General features: G+C 49.1%; 1 protein-coding gene across 1 annotated transcript in view; it reads right to left on the reverse strand.

The window, feature by feature from the left end:
• The window catches only part of PLXNA4 (plexin A4), a 437585-nt gene extending 417150 nt beyond the window's left edge, over window positions 1-20435 (reverse strand). Inside the window, exon 1 of the mRNA XM_049641872.1 lies at window positions 19862-20435. The gene's annotated coding sequence lies outside the window, so the exon portion shown is untranslated. The remainder of the gene's footprint in view (window positions 1-19861) is intronic.
• Between the last annotated feature and the right edge of the window lie 37 nt (window positions 20436-20472).

Genomic DNA, 20472 nt, shown 5'->3' on the forward strand with positions numbered 1-20472 from the left:
GTGTATGTGTGTGTGTGGGTGTGTGTATGTGGTTTCGTGGCAGAAGTTAAGCAATTCTTTTTTTTCCCAAAGTTTATTTATTTTGAGAGTGAGAGAGAGTATGAGCAGGGGAGGGGCAGAGAGAAGGAGAATGAGAATCCCAAGCAGGCTCAGCTTGTCTTATCAGAGCGCAGAGCCCAATGTGGGGCACAATCTCACGAACCATGAGATCGTGACCTGAGCTGAAATCAAGAGTCAGATGCTTAACCAACTGAGCCATCCAGGCACCTGCCATATATATTTTTAAATCTTTTTTAAAAAGTCATCCTTAGAGAAAAAGCCAGCCCCTTCCCTTCTTGTCTTGCCATTTGCTTGTAGAACCTCAAAGCAATAGTCCCACAGAAGCCCAGTGTTAGAAACAGATGTGACTATTTATAAACCAAGAAAATTGAAGAGCTTTAATCTAATGCACGGTGTTAAGAAGTATAACCACCAAGTTTTAGGTATCTGAAGAGTAGACCATAATTTTAAATGATATTATGCCTCCATTTATTGAGCATTTAGTATGTGCCAAGCAGTGTGCATTATGTCACTTAATTGTGATAGTAACCCCGTCATGTATTCTCTTACCTTTTTAATGATAAGGAAATGGAACATCAGAGAAGGTAGGTCATGCCCAAGGTCATACAGCTAAGAAGCCAGGGTTTGATGATGTCTGTAATTTACCTAAAATACTTGTGGTAGAATGCGTGTAAGTTAGTTTTAATTTGCACCCAAGGATGGTTAGTCAACATCTGAAGTGCTGTCATCAAAAAGGTATACTCCAGGGTTGGTGAGCTGGCTTTTGATAGACTCACATTAGAGTTCACCCCAGCGTTTCAACTCTACTATCTTCATCAGCACTCCTGGGTTTATTAAAGAGCATAAGAGACGTTAGAAATAATTTTTCAGTGGGAAATTAAGTGGTGTCAAAGATAGAATTATTGGCTAGAAATACTGTCCAGGAATCTCTGCCCTGTGGGCACAAAAATCTGGCAAGCCCAGAGCATTTTTGGCTCTGTTCTTGGTCTAGGGCTCCCATTGGGTCTATGTTTCATCTTTCCAAAGATTCTGAACTCCAATACCACTAGAAGGTGAACTGAAACCTAAAACCAAATTATTGTTGCAGCTGCTTCAAATAAACCTTCTTGCAAATAAACACAAGTGATTTCAGAGTAATTGAAATGGACTGAAGGTTTGTGTCCAACCGAATTCACGCCCAGTATAATGGTGTTAGGAGATGGGGCCCTTGGAAAGGAATCAGGTCATGCAGGTGGAGCCTTCTTGAAAAAGGGATTGATGTCCTTATAAAGAGACAGAGACTAGGTATCCCTCTCTTCCTCTCTCTCTCTCTCAGATACGAGAAGACAGTCAGTTGTTTGTAAACAAGGAAGAGGGTCTTTTTTTTTTTAAGTTTATTTCTACATTTCGAGAGGGGTGGGGGGAGAGAGACAGAATCCCAAGAAGGCTCCGTGCAGCATGGAGTCTGACATGGGGTTCTAACTCACCAACCGTGAGACCATGACCTGAGCCCAAATCGAGAATCAGAGGCTTAACCGACTAAGCCACCCAGGCGCCCCAGGAAGTGGGTCTTTACCAAGAACCTAACCATGCTGCACCCTGATCTTGGACTCCCAGTCTCCATAACTGGGAGAAATAATGTTTGTTGTTTAAGCTGCCCTGTCTAATGTATTCTGTTACAGCAGCCTAAACTAAGACAGTCATCATGTCAGAGCTTCCCAAACTTTCTTACTCCCTGGAACACGCAGAAGATGATATTTGTACTATACCCTGGGGCCAGAGAGGGCTGGCCCAGGGGCTCTACCCTCAGGTGTGAGGGCACTCACTAGCCCTGACACATTAGCCAAAACAGAAGGTGGGGTCTTCACTGAACTTCAAGAACAGGTAGTGTGACTGCTCCTGTGTCTGCTTACGAGCAAAGGTTGATATATGGTAGAACTGAGTCTGACACCTGATTTGTTTGGAAGCCTGTGGAGGAGAGGCCTATAGCTCTCACCTACCTGTAATCATTAGAAACTGAGCCCCAAATAATCTGATCACTGGGAATGGCCAAGTTGGTGTAGGCCAGGTTACGATGCCAGGTCTGTGTGCCTCCAGTGTCTATGCTGGGTCCTGGATGCCCCACTGCTTCTTGGGCCCAAAGCAGATTAATCACATTGTGTGTGTGTGTGTGTGTGTGTGTGTGTGTGTGTGAAACCAATGAGGGAAGCTCTCCAGGAAATGCCATGCTAAAGGGTTCTGTCCTTGGTGCTATGTTGTTTCACATTTTTATCAGTAATTTGAGTAAAGATTAGAGTCACACTTATCAAATTAGCAGATGACAAATTCCAAGATTTGTGAAGGTCAAATGAGATAGTATGAGAGAAGTCGTGCTGTATTATTGTAAGTCTTTATCCATTGATGACAGTTCAAAACTATCTGAGCAGGCTAGAAGAGGGTCCAAACTGGACCCCAAAATGAAATTTAATGTGGTAAACATGTTCAAAATATAAGTTTCAAAAAGGTAATAATGAATAAAATTCCAGATGGCATAAGTTCATGTAAAATACACATGAAGTGAGCCTGGGAGTGTAGAAACCCAACAGTGATGAACCAGCCGTGGGACAGGTCTGGCCCGAGTGCTTAAGGGAGCCTGTGCCCAATAACCTTGACACACACAGGAACTGACCCTGAGCTTCATTGCCCCACCTCCTCCAGATTCTGACCTTCTCCACACACCACCCCAAAGTCAGATGTGGAGGCAGGTCTAGATGTGCCATGAGCAGCAATGAGCTTTCAATCGATGTGGAAAGTAATGAAGAGAGAAAGACCTCCATCATTGCTCCCCAAACGAGGTGGTTCCCATGCCTTCTAAAGATGCCCAACTTGCCAGGAAAGCCCAGATGTGTGGCTCAGAGACAAGAGGTGGAAGGAGAATTGATAAAAAGCCTGAAATGGTAAGATTTTCTTCATAGAAGATGAAAGGAGTGGGGGCCCAGGGGGACAGGAGACTTAAAAGCAGTCAATCAACTACGAAGGGACAACCATTTGTGCTTCTCAATAAAAATCTTTCTTTCCTTGAATTGCACTTTGATGTTATCACTTTTATTTTTTCACCTTTACAAAACCTCAGAACCTTCTGGCCAAAGACAACAAGAAGTCAGCCAAGTTTTCATTTTGGAAAGGAAGTAAGAGCTGCTCCTATGTGTCTCCCAGGCGATATGGTAAGTCTGTGGTCAAGACTCCAACTCAGTAGATGCTCATTTGCAATCATAGGCAATGACAATTAAATAAAAGACTATCTGCCTGCATGCAGCCATCACTGCGTGCAGACTTTCCCATGAAGCTACTTCCTGCTTCCTGTGGATTTTCAGTGGTTTCAGTATGTGTGATACCCTCTACTGTCTGGCCATTCTAGAACACTTCTGTTTTAAGCTTAGAAAACCAAGTTTTTAAAAAAAATTTTTTTAAATGCTTATTTGTTTTTGAGACAGAGAGAGACAGAGCATGAAGAGGGGAGGGTCAGAGAGAGAGGGAGACACAGAATCCAAAGCAGGCTCCAGGCCCTGAGCTGTCAGCACAGAGCCTGACGCGGGGCTCAAACTCACAGACCGCGAGACCATGACCTGAGCCGAAGTCGGACACTCAACCAACTGAGCCACCCAGATGCCCCTAGAAAACCAAGTTTAATGTGGGGATCATGAGAAGAAAATCAAACCACCCTAATATTGGGTCCAAAGGGAACTGCATATGTGTCTAAGACAGGTGCCTGCTTTCGAGGTGCTTGCAATTAAGTGGGAACATGAGATATAAATGCTTCAAATAGAAGTCAATAAATCGCATATTACAAATAAATTATTGGCAGCCTGAATTTGCAGTCTCTAGGTATGCCACTGCCTTGATACAAAAATACTCAGATCTAGCTAACATCTGGAAGGTGAACAAGGCTGCTTGCAAAATGTGTCAGCTGGTAAAAACTCTTCCAGGCCTAAGGATTTTTTTTTAACTTGCAAATACAAAGCTGGGGATGAAAATGCCATTCTTTCAAAACAATATGAGCTGAGGAGATGTTGCTTGACACTTTTAGAAGTTACGTTTCTCTATTTGGCATGCGGCATCCCTCAAGCTTTTGACGCGAGCTCTCATAAACAAGCCAAGCATGGCCATCACCAAAGTAAAGCCAGAGGGCTTCTGCCGCATCTCAAATCCTACAGGCAGAGAACATACCATTTTACTCAATAACAACAACCATAAATACAAAGATGGGTTTTTACAGAATATTTAATCTTTAAGTATTCATCAAGAAGCATTGAATCTTGCTAGCATCAACTCCTGGAAGAAGGAACAGAGGTGAGAATGAGTCACAGCTACTTCTTCATGAAGTCAGTCCTGGGTTTAGCAAAGCTTGCTCTCTCCTACCACCCCCACCACCCAGCCCCAGGCCATCAACAGCCAATTAGACACTATGCACATGGTCAGCACCTTGAGTATCTGTACCTGTCTTAGATCTTCTCATCTGAGCACAGAACCAGAAGCCCCTTGGAGGACATCTGATAACCTGTGGGTCAGTGGGAAGTCTCTACAATGAAATACAAGAGGGCAGTGTGTCAGAAAACAGCATGGGTTCCCTACCTTTGTGCCAGACTCTGAGGCAGCCTTTGAGAGGACTCAGCTCCCCAGTCCTGGACATCACCCCCAGCAGAGTCATGCACGGGGCACGCCACAGAGTAGTGTCAACAACACTATTTTGGTCCTAACCACAGATCGCTGCGGTTAGATCACTTCCCTTCTTAGGACCCCAGGCCCTGCTCTCTGCCCCCTCCTGGGGAAACAAGTTGCCACCAGATAAACTGGGAAAAACTGCTGAGTTCCCCGAGACAGAAAGTGTAGCCATGTAAAAATATTATATACTGAGTGCAGCTGACCAAATGCACGAGCGCTGGGTGCACAGACATGACGGAGGGAAGTACAGAAACCCTACCACCTCTTTGGGGCTCTTGAAAGGCTAGAACTCCAAAATACCAACCCAGGGTCCCTGCTCCCACTCCATAAGAGAGTCCACAAGCCATTTTTATTAGCTCCGTGATACCCAGGAGCAATCCAGAGAAGAGAGTAGACGCATTGCGTCACTCGAAAATGCACTGCAAATTTGCAGTTTAAGACACTCTTTGGGGCTGGACGCTCAGAGTTCCTCATTCTGGAGGACCTATTGAAACTGTGCCCATGCTAGTTGGACACCTCACCCTGTCTAAGGACTTCTACCCCCGCTTCCCCACAAGCCTGGAGACTTTCCACAGCAGCACAGAGGAACCAGGGATTGAAAGGTCTGCATAGACTTGAAGGAGTTCCATACTTCTCTCTCCACTCACTGCCCACTCTCAATGGCCCGTTTTCTAAAGTTTCCATAGTATGAACACACTAGCATGGGAAGACTACAAGATTTGCCACCAGCCACTTCTACATCTGCTGGGATTAATAAGGGTTACTAAATTACAAAGCTTCCCTGAAGAATGCAAAGCGCTCCACGCTAATATGTTAACTCAGTTCTCCCCCATGTATTGGAAGGAGGGGCAAGGGACACTTCTGGAGTATCTACCAGGTACTAGGCTGCTGGCATTTTAATCCAACTACCTTCTCCATAAATGTGTGAAGCAAAGGTGTGACTACGGGGAGTAGAAACCATGGCTCCCCAGAGAGGGATGGCCACACCTAACAGCATTCAAATAAGACAAATGTTTCTTGAACATTCTTTAAGCCAAGCAAAACCTATGTAGTGGCCAGATCCCACCTGCAGGCCAGACATGTGCAGACTGGCTCCTACACCTAGAAAACAAGACATGACTTTGAAAGGGCAGGGTCAAAATTTTCATCACTACCTCTCTGTTCCTGGTAGAGCGCATTTCGGCAGACCATGCTGCTTTGAGTGTGTGCACATTGAAAATGGGGTGCACATGCCAAAAAAGGGAACCAGCTCATGTCCAGGACAAAGGCCTGATGTTTCTCTGTTATGGAAACTCTGCCTTTATCCTGAGCTGGCTCAGTCATCTTCTGTGTAGGACTCAACCTCCAGGTACCACTGTTTTCCCATTGGAAAATAGTGGGGATCTCCCATGGCAAAGTGGATATCTGGGTGTTTTCAGAACACTCTCAAGCAAAAGGTTCAAGAGAGTATGTTTAATTTGAAAAGTAAACCACTTGAAGAATGCCAAACTCTCTATCTATGTGGGTCTTCTTGCTTCCTTACCAAACTTCTACCAGATCCCAAAGTGAATTAAGTGTACACCTGGGAACTAAGTGCACATGTGGGACCTAAGTGCACACCTGGGAACGATGTGCACACCTGGGAACTGAGTGTGCCCCTAGGAACTAAGTGCACACGTGGGACCTAAGTGCACATCTGGGAACTATGTGCACATGTGGGAACTAAGTGCGCACCTGGGAACTAAGTACACACCTGGGAATTATGTGCAAACCTAGGAACTAAGTGCACATGTGGGACCTAAGTGTACACCTGGGAACTAAGTGCACACCTGGGAACTATGTGAGCACCTGGGAAGTACGTGTGCACCATGGAACTACATGCACACGTGGGAACTAAGTGCATACATGGGAACTAAGTGCACACGTGGGATCTAAGTGCACACCTGGGAACTACGTGCACACCTGGGAACTATGTGCACATGTGGGAACTAAGTGCACATGTGGGGACTAAGTGCATACCTGGGAACTAAGTGCACACGTGGAAACTAAGTGCACACCTGGGAACTAAATGCACATGTGGGAACTAAGTGCATACATGGAAACTAAGTGCACACCTGGGAATTAAGTGCCCACATGGGAACTAAGTGCACACGTGCTAACTAAGTGCATACCTGGGAACCACGTGCGCACCTGGACAGTATGTGCACACCTGGGAACTATGTGCACACCATGGAACTACATGCACACGTAGGAACTAAGTGTGTACCTGGGAACTGAGTGCACACGTGGTAACTATGTGCACACCTGGGAACTAAGTTCACACCTAGGAACTATGTGCACACCTGGGAACTATGTGTGCACCATGGAACTACATGCACATGTAGGATCTAAGTGAACACCTGGGAACTAAGTGCACACGTGAGAACTAAGTGAACACGTGGGAACTAAGTGCACACGTGGAAACTAAGTGCACACCTGGGAATTAAGTGCCCACATGGGAACTAAGTGCACATGTGTGAACTAAGTGTACACCTGAGATGAGAAGGGCTCAGCATGGTGAGCACTTAGATGAAACTGCCAGGGACACAGGGCCATATGTCTGCTGGCCTCCTGCTCCCTTCAACCTGAAATCCCATATGCACCCCAATTCATCATGTCCAGAACAAACACATCCCCCTTCCTCACTACTTCCCCTCAATCAAGTCTCAGTCTAGAAATTTCTAGCTCAGTGAATGTGTCACCTTCCACCTATGAGGCCTCCCAACACCCCCTCTGCTTGCTCCCTACCTCCTTCACTGCCATAAGCCCACCTGTCAACTCAAACTCTTATGTGCCTCTCAGATCTGTCCTTTCCTCCTCTGCCACCACCTTTGATTAGCCCTCTCTCATGCCTTCTGAATTACTATCATAGCCCCCCACTTCCAACCCTTTCTCACACTGCCAACATAGTGATCTTTCTACAAGGCAAATCTTGATCTCTTACTTGGAAATCCCCAAGGCCTGGCCACCGCCTGCAGCACACTGGTCCTGACCCGGCATCCACCTGCGTTTCCATCTTGTGCTATTTCCCAGCCTGACTTGCACTACGGCAGGCAGCTGGTGCTAGTGAGCTCGCCTCCCTGCCTGGTCTGTGCCGCTTCCCCCACCTGGTACCTGTTCCTCATAGGTTCCAATCCCACACACCCCTCAAAACACCCTCATCTTTCTCCAGAAGACCTTCTCCACGTCCTGCCTTTCTTTGTGGACGGATGCCCCTTCTTACGTAGTCTCAGGATGGCTTTGTGCACACAGATCTCACTTCTTACCACGTTGGGTTTAAATTATCTATAGATGTGGGTGCTGTGACCACACCAAGCTGTGAGCTCCCTAATGGCAGGAACCATCTCATCTCGGTACAACCAAGCTCTTACATGGTGCCTAGCACATAGTAAGCACTCGATAAATATTGACTGAATTGACTAACTGACCAATTTGTTGGTTAAATATTCTTTACCCTCACCTCTACTTCTGTAACTATAATATGTAAATATATCTGTATGGAGCAAAGTGAAAGGTAGGACTCCAGGGAAATCATGACCCCTTTCCTTTCTCTGAAGTCCTGAACTAACCTACCAGTGCCAGGATCAGGTCTCCCCTCTTACCTAGGCCTCCGTCTTCCTGTACTCACCATCCATCCCCTCCCCTGGTCTCCTGCTCTCCCACATACACTCTCCTTTCAAACCCTGCAGGTTGCTTTCATCATTACAGCTCTTCACCAGATCCGCAAGCACACAGGAACTCGTACAAGTGTAACGGTGAGAGGCCTGAGCTTAGACTTCATTCTCTCCTTCTTGATTTTCTCTGACCTTGCATGTAAATAGAATCTTCTGCTGCTCACCTGGTCCTTAAATATGCATGGCCACGTTCATCCTCACCTCCTGGGCTTCAGGTCAGGAACAGCAAGGGCTTATTCCAGCTTTAAAGGAAGAGAAATTGAGGCCTATCCCAGAGAGGGAACTTGCTGAAAGACATTCAGCAGGCCTAGGATTAGAAGCTGGGTCTCCCTATTCCCTGGTCGGCACATAATACTTCTTCAATTGCTCTGAAAATGAAAATCTTGGGATTATTTTGCAGGAGAAAAAAAAATAGGCCTTGAGAAGCTGTAGCCACATTTCTGACAAGCTCCATTCAGAGGGCACCGTAACTTACATAAATGATTTCCTATTACACCGCAATTGTCACTGCAACATGACAGTCTTGCAGCCTCCTTGAAGTGTTCTCTTTGTTGTTTTTCTGTACAGATCCCCCAGAAAGAAGAATCAAATATGGTCCGAGCAGGAAAACAAATCGCACAACACCCGCAGACCTAGATTCCCCTTCTGCATGGCTCCTCCTGAGAAGGACCAAAGAGAATGCAATGAATGAGCCCCCTGGGCCGGAGCCCTCTCCCACCTGCCCTGTTCCCAGAGCTCTGCCAGGTCCCTGCAAATAGGATTCCTTTTCAAAAAAAAAAAAATGAAAGCCAACAGTTTATGAAGAAGAAATGAAGTGGCAATTTCCCAGCATGGCTGGGAATCAATACAAGCCATTGCCAGGGTTTTTCTTTCAAAGGGTGACTGCTACAGTTCTCCAAAGTCAAGAGTGACAGAGCTCCGGTTCTTGACTTACAACTGCTTCATCATAGCAAGATATTTTTAATTTAAAACTCACTGCAGTTGGGTTCGAACTCAGCTGGGACTTGATTTACTGCTAATTCATTTCTCCGATTCCTATAATTCTAAACTCCGTCACCAAACAGTTTAATGCTGATAGAATCACCAGTGCAATGCTTCATGAATGGGCATCAGGGGAATTTTGTTAGTAAGTGTGTGTTAGCAACTGTTATTCACTTTGGAAAGGAGCATGGTGCTTGGGCAAAGCATGGCCGAGGGCTTATAATTGGGCATGTGGGTCACTAGCCTGTGTCCCCACGTGAACCAAATCCAAATACCACTGGGGTGTTAGCCCACCCCCACCCCAACTCTCTCTCTCTCTCTCTCTCTCTCTCTCTCTCACACACACACACACACACACACACACCACACACCACACACCACACACCACACACACATCATTACCTATGTAAGATGAGTACTGGGCACTGAAATGCTGCCCATGGGAAATGTCTAACTCCACTCTCTGGGTCAGTACCCAATGGAAACCATGGATTTCTTGTCTAATTATAAAACTTTAGCCTCTCTGAGGTAGCAAAGTTTCCTCCCCAAGAGAAAATCCTTTGTTTCAACTACCCAAAATCTAGGAAGGTATGTCTTAATAACGCAAGCCCTCTCTGTTAATGAGAATGTGTATGTTTGCCAGTTCTATTGAAACCTCTTATTGGATAAATGTAGCTGAAAAAAACAATATTGAGAAGGTGAATGTCATTACTCACATACTTTACAAACATTCATCCTGATCTATTACATGCAACCATAAGGTGCTACGTGTTGGAGACATTTCCACAAACCTGTTGGAGCCACAATCACACTCCTTAAAACGGTCCCTTTAGAGAAGGTACATGGGAAGACACCATGGTTGTCAATATCTCATAACAATTCACAGCCATTTCTGAGAGTCTCAAAGGCAAATGACAAGGACCAGAAGAAGGCAGTTGGAGCCCACATGTTCCCCTGTGTAACAGTTCAGTACATTCATTCTCCTGTTTCTTCTCCTCCGGACCAAACTCAAACCTGAAAGCTTTCACTTGAAACGATTTCACCAAAATGTCTTCTGTCCAACACTTGTTCCAGGAACTGTTGATTGGCTTAAACACACACCACCAAGCAAGCTGAAAAATGGCTGGCTAAGAATAATTAAACAGGTGTCTCTACAGTGGGATTCCTATGCCTTTTTAAATGTTTATTTATTTATTTGAGAGAGAGAGCGAGAGAGTAAGAGAGATAGACAGGGTGTGCACGAGCTGGGGCGGGCATAGAGAGAGGGAGAGAGAGAATCCCAAGCAGGTTCCAGATTGACAGTCCAGAGCCCCGTGCCGGGTTCCATCTCACAACTGTGAGATTGTGACCTGAGCCGAAATCAAGAGTCGGATACTTAACCAACTGAGCCACCCAGGTGCCCGTCCTATGCCTTTAACGTAAGTCTTGAATCTCCAAGAGGAAGACAGAGCATAAGGTGTTTGCAAGGCTTACTTGGCCACGGATGCTTCTTCCATGAAGGGACTTGTCTTTGGAATGCTTTGGGAAATGCAATCTGGTTATTCCACCCGATCTCCCAGCACCCAAACCCACACTTAGTTTTATATGGAAAGCAGGAGCTCAACTCCATGTGGGTCAGTGTCAACAGACCACCTGCCCCCAAAACACCATCACCCAGGACACTCTAAGGTGACGGCTGGGTTCAGCCTGCACTCATCTTGGTTCATCTTATCCTCTCAAAGAGCTACTTCCTTGATGTGGCTCCAACCCTGCCCCTGCCAGAGAGCAAGCACTTGCCATAGCAGCTGATTCGCATGCCCCTACTTCTGTCCTTTACAGGCCATTCATCTCCACCTTCTCCTGCTCCATTTATTAATTCTATTTACTCAGCAAATATTTATTGACTGCTTCCAGTATGATAGGCCCTAATCTGGGCACCAAGTACACAAGAGAAGTAAGAAATGGTCTCTCTCATCTACCAACATAAGAAAATAAAATGCTATGGCCATCATCGCTACCACCAGCATCAGCTTCCTCACCTTTATTACAAAGCAAGAATTAAGTTCTGATCACACAAGACACACTTCAACCAGCAACTGGTCCTGACCCGCAGGAGCCGGAAATCTCAGGCAGACATGCTAATGCAGACACGTGTCTCCAAGTCAGCGAGTTGCTCACATCAATCAGCAGTTAAGGGCAAGTGCATTTCGGGAAGAAAGGCGGGGGTCAGTATCTAATGGTGAAGAGAGCGGGGAAAGGGGTCACAAGCATAGGGCAAGCATCACTCCTTTGCTCTGCCTGACCGGGGAGGGGCTTCAATGCCCAAGATATGTAAAATGGAAGGGACGCCGGCTGGAGGCATGACTTATGGGAAGTATTTTATGCAAAAATGCCCCCTTTTGCTTTATATTTCAGTGCTTACAATATTTCTTAAAACCAGGAGAAAGACAGAGGGCATTTGCCTCTGACCCCAGCTTCCAAGCAGCCATGCCCCTCAGCCGTTGCAGACAGAAGTGTCTGAGATATCCATACATCATCATGTGGAAGTCAGGCACTCCTTTGGCTTAAAAAGCCTAAAAAGTAGGAAAAGCCTCTTGAAGCCTAACTGGAACCCATTCTCTTTATTTTAATATTTTCAATTTATTTATTTATTTTGAGAGAGAGAGAGAGAGAGAGAGAGAGACAGCACGAGTGGGGGAGGGGCAGCAAGAGAGGGAGGGAGAGAATCCCAAGCAGGCTCTTCGTTCCCAGCGCAGAGCCTGATGTGGAACTTGAACCCACGAAGCCGTGCGATCATGATGTGAGTGGAAACCAAGAGTTGGACGCTTAACCAACTGAGCCATCTAGACTCCCTAACTGGAACCCATTCTTAATGTGGCTTAACTAGGTAACCCACAGTGTGGTTGGCCATTGTGGCCATGGAGTCAAGAATTTTGGCGGCTGAATGATACCTTCTTGGAGCAGCTTGCTCTGGCTCACTATCTGATTCTATTCTGAAGAACCATGCGTCTTATGCAGAACCCATTATCCCAGACCCCCAATTTCTGTACCTGCTCAGATCTTTCCTGAAGTCCCACTCTCACCCCCAATTCTGGCCTTCAGCCACTTGCCACTTGCCCCTGGCGCTTCTAGCCTGAGTGGCCCCTGGAATGCCTCAAATTATTCTTAAAGTTCTCGAAGACTTTCTTCCTTCAGGGCAAAGGCCAAGCTCCAGCAGGTCCACTGTGGGGGGAGCCACTGAAGCCCCAGCCGAGGGGCCTGACCACAGAGGCTCTGGTTTGAGCTAATTTCACAACCTCAAAGTGAGGGGGCGTTCCTGCCTCCTGGGGCGAATGGTGCCCAAGGAACCACAGCTCACAACAAGGTCCCAGCACAGATGCTGGCTGTGCCTGCCCTCCAGACTCTTCTGAGGCTATGCTCCCATCAGGCTTGTCTAGGTAATGAACCACCAGCTGTGCTTCCTCAGGAAGCTCTGGCTGGCTGGGCAACACATTCTTTGGATTCTTTGTACATTTGGTGTTTCTGTTCCTTCCCTACTTCTCCCCCTTTTTCCTTCACTCTTGCTGCTCTGGGCTTCCACCTCTCAAGAAAGTGTTCCCACGTCAGCTTTTGCCTCAGGCTCTGCTTGCTAGAGAGCCCAGGCCAAGACTGCGGGTGAGGGGCAGACAGACGGAAAGTACAAGGCTTTGGGCTCCTCCACAGCTCTGACCAGAACAGTCCTTCTCCCATCTGTGCTGTGGGTCAGAATCCCATATAGAATTTCATTTGAATAAAGAGCTCCACCCCATCCATATTAAAATGTGTTTTGGGGTGCCCGGGTGGCTCAGTCGGTTAAGCATCCCACTTCGGCTCAGATCATGGTCTCAAGGTTCACGAGTTCGAGGCCCACATTGGGCTGTGTGCTGACAGCTTACAGCACGGAGCCTGCTTCAGATTATGTGTCTCCCTCTCTCTCTGCCCATCCCCTGCTTGTGCACTTGAGCACGCTCTCTCTCTCTCTCTTAAAAATAAATAAACATTAAAAAAAATTAAAATGTTTAAAATCACTGAGCTAGACCAACCCTTTCATTTTGTCAGTAATGATACTGAAACATAAGGGGATTTTTCCCAAGCCCCCTTGGCTGTAAGTGACAGATCTGGGATAGTCTACACATATTTTTCTCCAAAACACAGCTTTCCCCACAACACCACGGCTTTTTAACCAGGGGGAACACACCAGAATTGTCTAGGAACCTGAGAAAATATACACCTGCCTGGACCTCACTCCTGCCTGAGAACCTCCCTGTTGCCTAGGAAGGACAAGGGGCAAACACCGAGCCTGGAGTCAGACTGCCTGCCCATCTGGCAAAATTCTGCTTGAAACTGTCATATCTACTTAATCACTAGAACCCTGTACTTTGTGTATATAGAATGAATGCTCTGCTGAAACTGTCCTCGTAGAATCCATCCTTTATTCAGTCAAGAATAGAAAAATGAAGTGCTTGTCTTGGGCCAGCCTTTCTCAGTGGATTCCCAGGGCCACCACACAGTACATCTCCTTATTGTGGTTTCACAATCCAAGTTAGTTGTGTTTGAAGGCTCTGAGAAGTTCTGCAACAAGGAACCCTAGCTTTTCTTTACACTAAGGGTTTCTCCAACTGTGGCCATGAGAACATTTTGTGTATGTAACACCCATTCACTCCCACAGAATGAACTTGGGGAAATTCTGCTCTATTTTAAATTTGCCTTCAGGAAGCAAGCCTGAGATGGAGAGGGAGGAAATAAACCCTAACTATGTCTGCAAGGTTAGCTGACGTTCTACGTAGGCTGGTTCAATTATATGTCCCGATGGCTGCTGACCTGACATGCCCTCCTCTCACTGTCTACTCCTGCCATGAGAAGGAAACAATCAGCCAAGTCTGCTTTGCTTACTCTCCTTCTCCTCGCCCTCTGGGCCAAAGCCAAGGAATGGTTTGTTCAGCCTCTAGCTCTAGACCCCACTCACCATGAGGGAAATCCAGCTGTGCTCGTAAAAGGCAAGTTCAACGAGTATGTCAGATGTAAAGCTGATCTTGAGCAAAGACCAGGAAAGCCCTTGAAATGCTATGGTTTTCCTTTCCTACAGTCCCAGGGCCCTCTTCCTCCACTGCTCCTCTCCTCATGCTTCCTAATGAAAATACTCTTCCCCGTAAGACCTCGGAATTGATTCCGCTAGTCTACGTTCAGTGCATCAACTGCAGAGGTGATATCCTCTTAGCTAGTGATCTGTTTTGTGCTGGAGTGACAAAACATTCCAAAATCCAATTTGCTGCTGCGAATCCTGGTTCATGGAGAAGGCACTGTGGAGCGGGAGGGGCTAGCCAAGCTTGGCCGGCAAAGAGAGGGTGCCGAACACCTCGCATGCACCTGTTGCTGCACGTCTGAGCAGGACCCCGCATCCACCAGTTTCGGCCACTCCCACTGTTGCGCCAGAGGGGAGGTGATGAAATGCACCCCTGGGAGCCACCTCGAGTTTGGCAGAAGCTTCTGCTCACCTTACAGCATAGAGAAGCCAAAAGACGTGCAGAATAAAAGTTTGTCTTTGGAGGGGAAAAAAAAGTACAAACCACTAACCACAAGAGTATCACCTGTGGCTATTCCCTAAAATGCTGAGGCCAGAGAGACCAAATCAGGCGGCTGAGGCCTGGCTCTGGGATGGGACAGCAGCCCCCGGCCAGGTCTACAGGTTCCTTCAGGACTTCCAAGCGTCCACCGCTCAGGATCCGGATGTCATTCCTAATCAAGTGCTCCACTCACACTGAGTGCACAGGATGACCTTCCACACACGCAGCCGTTGGCACCAACCTCCACTGAACCTCTGCTCCCACAATTATATGTGCCAGGTGCCCAGCGTTGCATGACACCCACAGGCAGAGACTCCTTTCCTGGCTTTCAAAGATTCCCTGGGGAATCTTTGGGGCTAATGAACCCGAGGGCTAATGAATGAACGAACCAACAAGTCCCTATTGTAAGCATCCTTCCCCAAGAGTGAAAAGACCATCCGCTATGTAGTGTCCTAGAGCCTTGGGCATTGGGCCTCAGTCCCTACAGCATCAAGATGGGAATAAACAGTGCCCCCCTCCCTTGCTGGATGTCAGTTTGCTCAGGCTTGAGATGTGGCCCCACCACCCACCAACTGTATGATCCTGGACAAAGTCTTTGGCCTCAGGCCTTTCAACTTCCTCGTGCAGGAAATGGGAATAATAACAGTAACTGGCTCTCTGGGTAGTTCCGTGGAGGATAAGGGCCAACCTGCGTAAACCACTAAAATGATGCCCCATGCAAGTCCGCGCTGAATAGATATTAGCCACCACCATCACCATTGATTATTATTCCTTTCCATTCTGCTAGCTTTCACAAGGGCAAATACTCATGTCCACACAGCCTCTTCCCTGGGGAGGCTGATGCCGCGTGATCGTCAGGACAAGGGTCTGGGAGCCGGCCCAGACTCTCGCGGGGACTCAGGCAGCCTTTCTCCCAAGCTGCTTCATAGGAAGCAGAGAAGCAGCCTCCTCCTTGTGGAACAAGGCCTCTGCTCTGCCAATGAGGACCTCCTGCCTGCCTTCGCTTTTAAGACCCATCTCCTACCACTTAGCAGCAGAGCCCCCTTCGGTGTTCCCACTGACTCCACCTTCCTGCCAAGGAAGGCTGCGGGCCCACAGTGAGGAGAGAGGCACGAGAGAGAGTAAGTCTGGATGGAGGGGATCATGTGGGAGGTCAGGGTAGGCAGCAGCAGGGCCGGTAGCTTCCAAAGAGATACTGTCCGCAGGGCTCTGCACGGGCCAGGCATTGCACAATGGGGCCTGTAGGGCAATTACCCTAATCATGTGCATCTCCCAAACAGCCGTTTGATTTATTAGCGCGACGTCTTTTTAAAATGCCGCTCTTAAATATAAATAACACTTAATCATCCAGCTGTCGTTAAATTCATGTCATATTGATTTCTTGGAGTGCCACAAATTTGAGGGCGAATGGGCTGTCGGGTGTGCGCACAAAGCTAAGAGGTGAATTAGCAAGTGGGGGGGGGGGGGGGGGAAGGGAGTGATGCAGAAGGAGGAACGGGGTGTCAGGGGAAGGAAATGAGCGCTGTTCTACTACCCCAGGGTCCACCGAGCTTCACATCAACACAAATGAGAAGAGGAGGGGAGAGCCTAAAAAAGAATGGTACATCTGTCACACAGACTAATCCCGGCGTGGATCTCGAGCCGGTTTTCCGTAGGGCTGCCGCCCATCCCCGCCCATCACGGAGCCACTCCAACAGGTCTCTGAGGTGGCATTGTCTGTGTAGTGCCTTCTCCTAGTGAGGATGGGGAGAAGCGGCTAAGAAATGCCCCCTAGCTGGCTAGGAGGAGAGAGATTGGCTGCAGTTTCTTTGCATCAAAGCCTAGTGATAACTAGGAGCTAAGAGCGGTTAATCTCCCCGCCCCCTCAGCTCTCTCCCCACTTCAGGACCACGGCCTCCCTAGAAGGCACCCCCCCCCTCAATTCCCAGCAGCCCTCATTGTGATTAAAAGGATGCGGAGGCCAAGTGCAGGCAGACTGTGCCGTGCAGATCTCCCTGTCTGCAGGGCACAGCAGCAGCAGAAGCCATGGAGAGGAGCAGAGGAGAAAGGAAACAAGTTGGTGGCCTCAGATGCCTCTGGAAATGTTTGCAGGCATCAGTGGGCATCCAGGATGAAGTCTTGGGAGGACAGAGGCGAGCCCACAAGGGAGTCCCAGATTGAGCAAGAAGGAACAGCACTCGCGGGCAACCCACGCTCACGGAGGAGCCCCTAGGGCACAGCCTAGCAGCAGCCAGGGTCCGCTGAAAAGAAGCACTCGTGATTGGGGTTTTTCTACTATGACTCCCTTGCGAGTGCAAAGACCCTAGAGAACTTAGAAGGAAGTCCATAGAGGGGTGGGAGAGAGAGAGAGAAAAAGAGAGAGAGAGAGAGAGAGAGAGAGAGGCGACGTGCCATGCTCCAGGGCTCAGCGAGAGAGCCAGGAAAAAATTAGATGATGTACACTCAGCTTTACACAGATGTTAATTAATGCCTGCTTTGCCCTAGAAACCAAATCGGTACCTAATTCTAAGTGCAAAAAGTGTGGGGATTTTTTGAACCCATGTTTAAAAATGTTTAGCTTATAACTAGCATGACTGCTGGCTTTGCATGAACGTGACGGATCCTAAGGCTGCAAACACAGGAGGAAGGAAAGATAGAGAGGGAAGCGGGGAAGCGAGCAGAAGTCTGTGTGGAAGACACACAGACATTTCCGGAAGCTCAGCACACCATGCTTCAGCCCCATCAAGGTCCAGTGAGAGAATGTTTATCCAGGAGCCATCCACTGTTGCTGGGGCTATTTCTTCTGAAAACCATGTGTTCCTCGATGCATACGTGGGACCTCCCTGTCCACGCACTCATAGGGCATGCGTGTGGAAACGTTCCAGTTTTTCCACAGCCTGGAGGACAGAGGTGGGTCCCGCCATCACACTCTGGACGAGCGGATTGCGTTGAACTGACCCTTTGAGAAAGCACGCATGTATCTGGGTGTGCATACACACACCATTCTCAAAAAGAAAATAATGTTTCTCCCCCCTACTGGGTTCTCCCCATTGTGAGAGCTTTGCTTTAGTCCATCTACCCTTTCCAATCAGTCAAAGGGCGGTTACACACAGCACACGGCAGGAATACAATCTCCCCCCAGGGGCGTCTGCTCCTCTCCTCCCCAGCCTAGCTGAGAGACCTTTGCAGGATCCGAAAAAAGTTTGAAAATAGCAGAGATGGGGGTGCGCAGAGGGCCCTTTATTTCAGCACCCATCTTCAGGATTTACAGAATCAACCAAATCCTGTGCCCAACACTGAGGCCCCTTGTTCCAAAGAATGTTGACTCCTTTCCCCTAGCACTCTGGAAGACTCCCAACATATTTTTCCCACTGGTGAGTTTGTAGGACACTCTGAATACATGATCTTACATAAAGGGTACAAGTTCACCCCATTTCTTGCCAGGCTGCCCCACAAGCTACCCCAAAAGGGACAGCTAGAGAAACTCGGGGCCTTGCTATATTTACGTGCAACTCCAAAATCATGTTTTACTTGGACCTCACATTCTTCTCCCTACAACAACCGAGCCCGAATGAATTGCTCTTTGACCCCCCGATGGAAACTGCAAAAAAGCCCTTTTGGAGCCCCAACCACCTCCTACCTCCTCCAGAAAAAGTTTGAAAATGAGCAGCCTGTGAAACTCCAGCTGGGCAGAAAAGGAAAGGAAAGGCTTTAGGGAAATAGAACCTTGAATCACAGGCTTCTGGAGAGTGGTTCTGCACAGTCAAAAGCAACCTGGCTTTGGGGAACACTGGCAAACCCAAGAATGCCTGGCCTCCTTACAGGGGGGCACTGCTGAGGTGGTCGTGAGAGAGGGGACCTTCCTCCCTTCCCTACAACACCCTCCTCCGCCCCCTTTCAGTTCTATTTCTCACACACACCTCCAAAGGCATGTGACAGGTGTTAGCCAGAGGCACAGCAAAACAGCCCCATGCTTTCCCACACAGCGTAGAGAGAAGAGTAGAGAGGTGAAAGGGATACCCAAGACCTGTGTCCCCAAGCCCTGGCGGCTTGCTGTTGCGGACAGATTGGAGATGTGAATAGGTCGTACCTCTTATGGAGGATCTGACCCCCATACGCTCTCCCTAGACCAGCCACACACCCAATGCCATGCGGAAGCCCCTTCCTGCCTGGAATCCCGGCGCATTCCCGGGGAAGCAGTGCAATGCTTCCGAAAGGCGTTTGTGCTGCCTCTTACTGGGGAAACGCAATGCCTGTTCCATATGCACCGCCCTACAGAACTGCAGCCCCATCTGCCTATGTGGCCTCCTCCCTGCACGCTGGGCCACCACGCTCTCCAAATATCTGCCAGAATATCTATCTGTCGGTCTGTCTCCCGTCAAAATCCCAGGGTGTCCAAAGGCCACGGAGCGGAGATGACGCTGGGCGGGTCTCCCCAAACCTCCCATTACTTCTCCCGTTTTGAAAACCAGCTAGAAATACCAGGGGCCGGGGAACTGAAAAATCGCTCCCTCAGCCTACCCCGGTGGGAGGGAGAGGCAGGCATACGCAGAATCCCACCCTGAAAGTCCTAGGTAAGAGAAGTGTGAGTCCGGATCGTCAGAGGAGAAAGAACAGGGGGAAATACCTGCTCTGGCCGCGCCGCACCTACGCGGGTGTCCAGGTGGGACGTGGGCAGGTGCGTGTGCGCGGCGTGTGCCAGTGTGTGTGTGTGTGTGTGTGTGTGTGTGTGTGTGTGTGTGTGTATGCGCGCGCGCGCGAGTGTGTGTGTGTGTATGTGTGTGTGTGTGTGTGTGTGTGTGTGTGTGTGCGTGCGTGCAGCGGGCTGGCTCCAGGGCAGCCGAGGACTCCCGGACCGAGCCGGGTACCTCCGCCCGCGCTGCCCTCGCCCTCCCGCCGGCTCCTTACCTGGAAGCGCCGCTCTTGCCTCCTTCAGCGGGAGCGCCGCATTGACACTGCAGATGGTGCCTGTGCCGCTGCCTCTCGTCCTCCTCTGAACGTGTGCGTGTGCGCGCGTGTGGCTGCCTCCTCCAGCCCCAGCCCCGAACGCAAATACTCCGCCGAGGCACCGGGAACCCAGGAGGAGGCAAGGGAAACGCAGGGCGAAATCACAGCCTGCGGGGCTTGACAGCTCCTCCGGCGGCGTCCGAGGTGGGCGGAATGTCCAACAAAAAGGTCGGAGAATGTGGATCGAATCCAAGCACCCCTTTCCTCCACCTAGCCCGGAGCCGGAGCGGCGGCGGCGGCTGCGGCGGCGGCTCTCTGGGGCTGCGGTGGCGACGCGGGGCTGCCCCCCTTCGTCCCCACCCCCGCGGGCTGAATGTCCTTGATGCCAAGCGGGCACGGCGGCGTCACTCCGCGCCGCCCATGCTCGCCCGGTCGGGCCGCTGCCCGGGCGCGGCGAGTGCGCGGGGGACCCGCCGGGGAGCGCTCTCGGCGCCTCTGCGCGCCTCCCTGGGCAGCGGCGGCCGCCCCCCGGCAGTCCGCGACCGGCCGCGCCGCTGCCTCCCCCGCCCCCG

Source organism: Panthera uncia, chromosome A2, assembly GCF_023721935.1.
Source record: "Panthera uncia isolate 11264 chromosome A2, Puncia_PCG_1.0, whole genome shotgun sequence".
In the NCBI taxonomy this organism is placed as follows: Eukaryota; Metazoa; Chordata; class Mammalia; order Carnivora; family Felidae; genus Panthera; species Panthera uncia.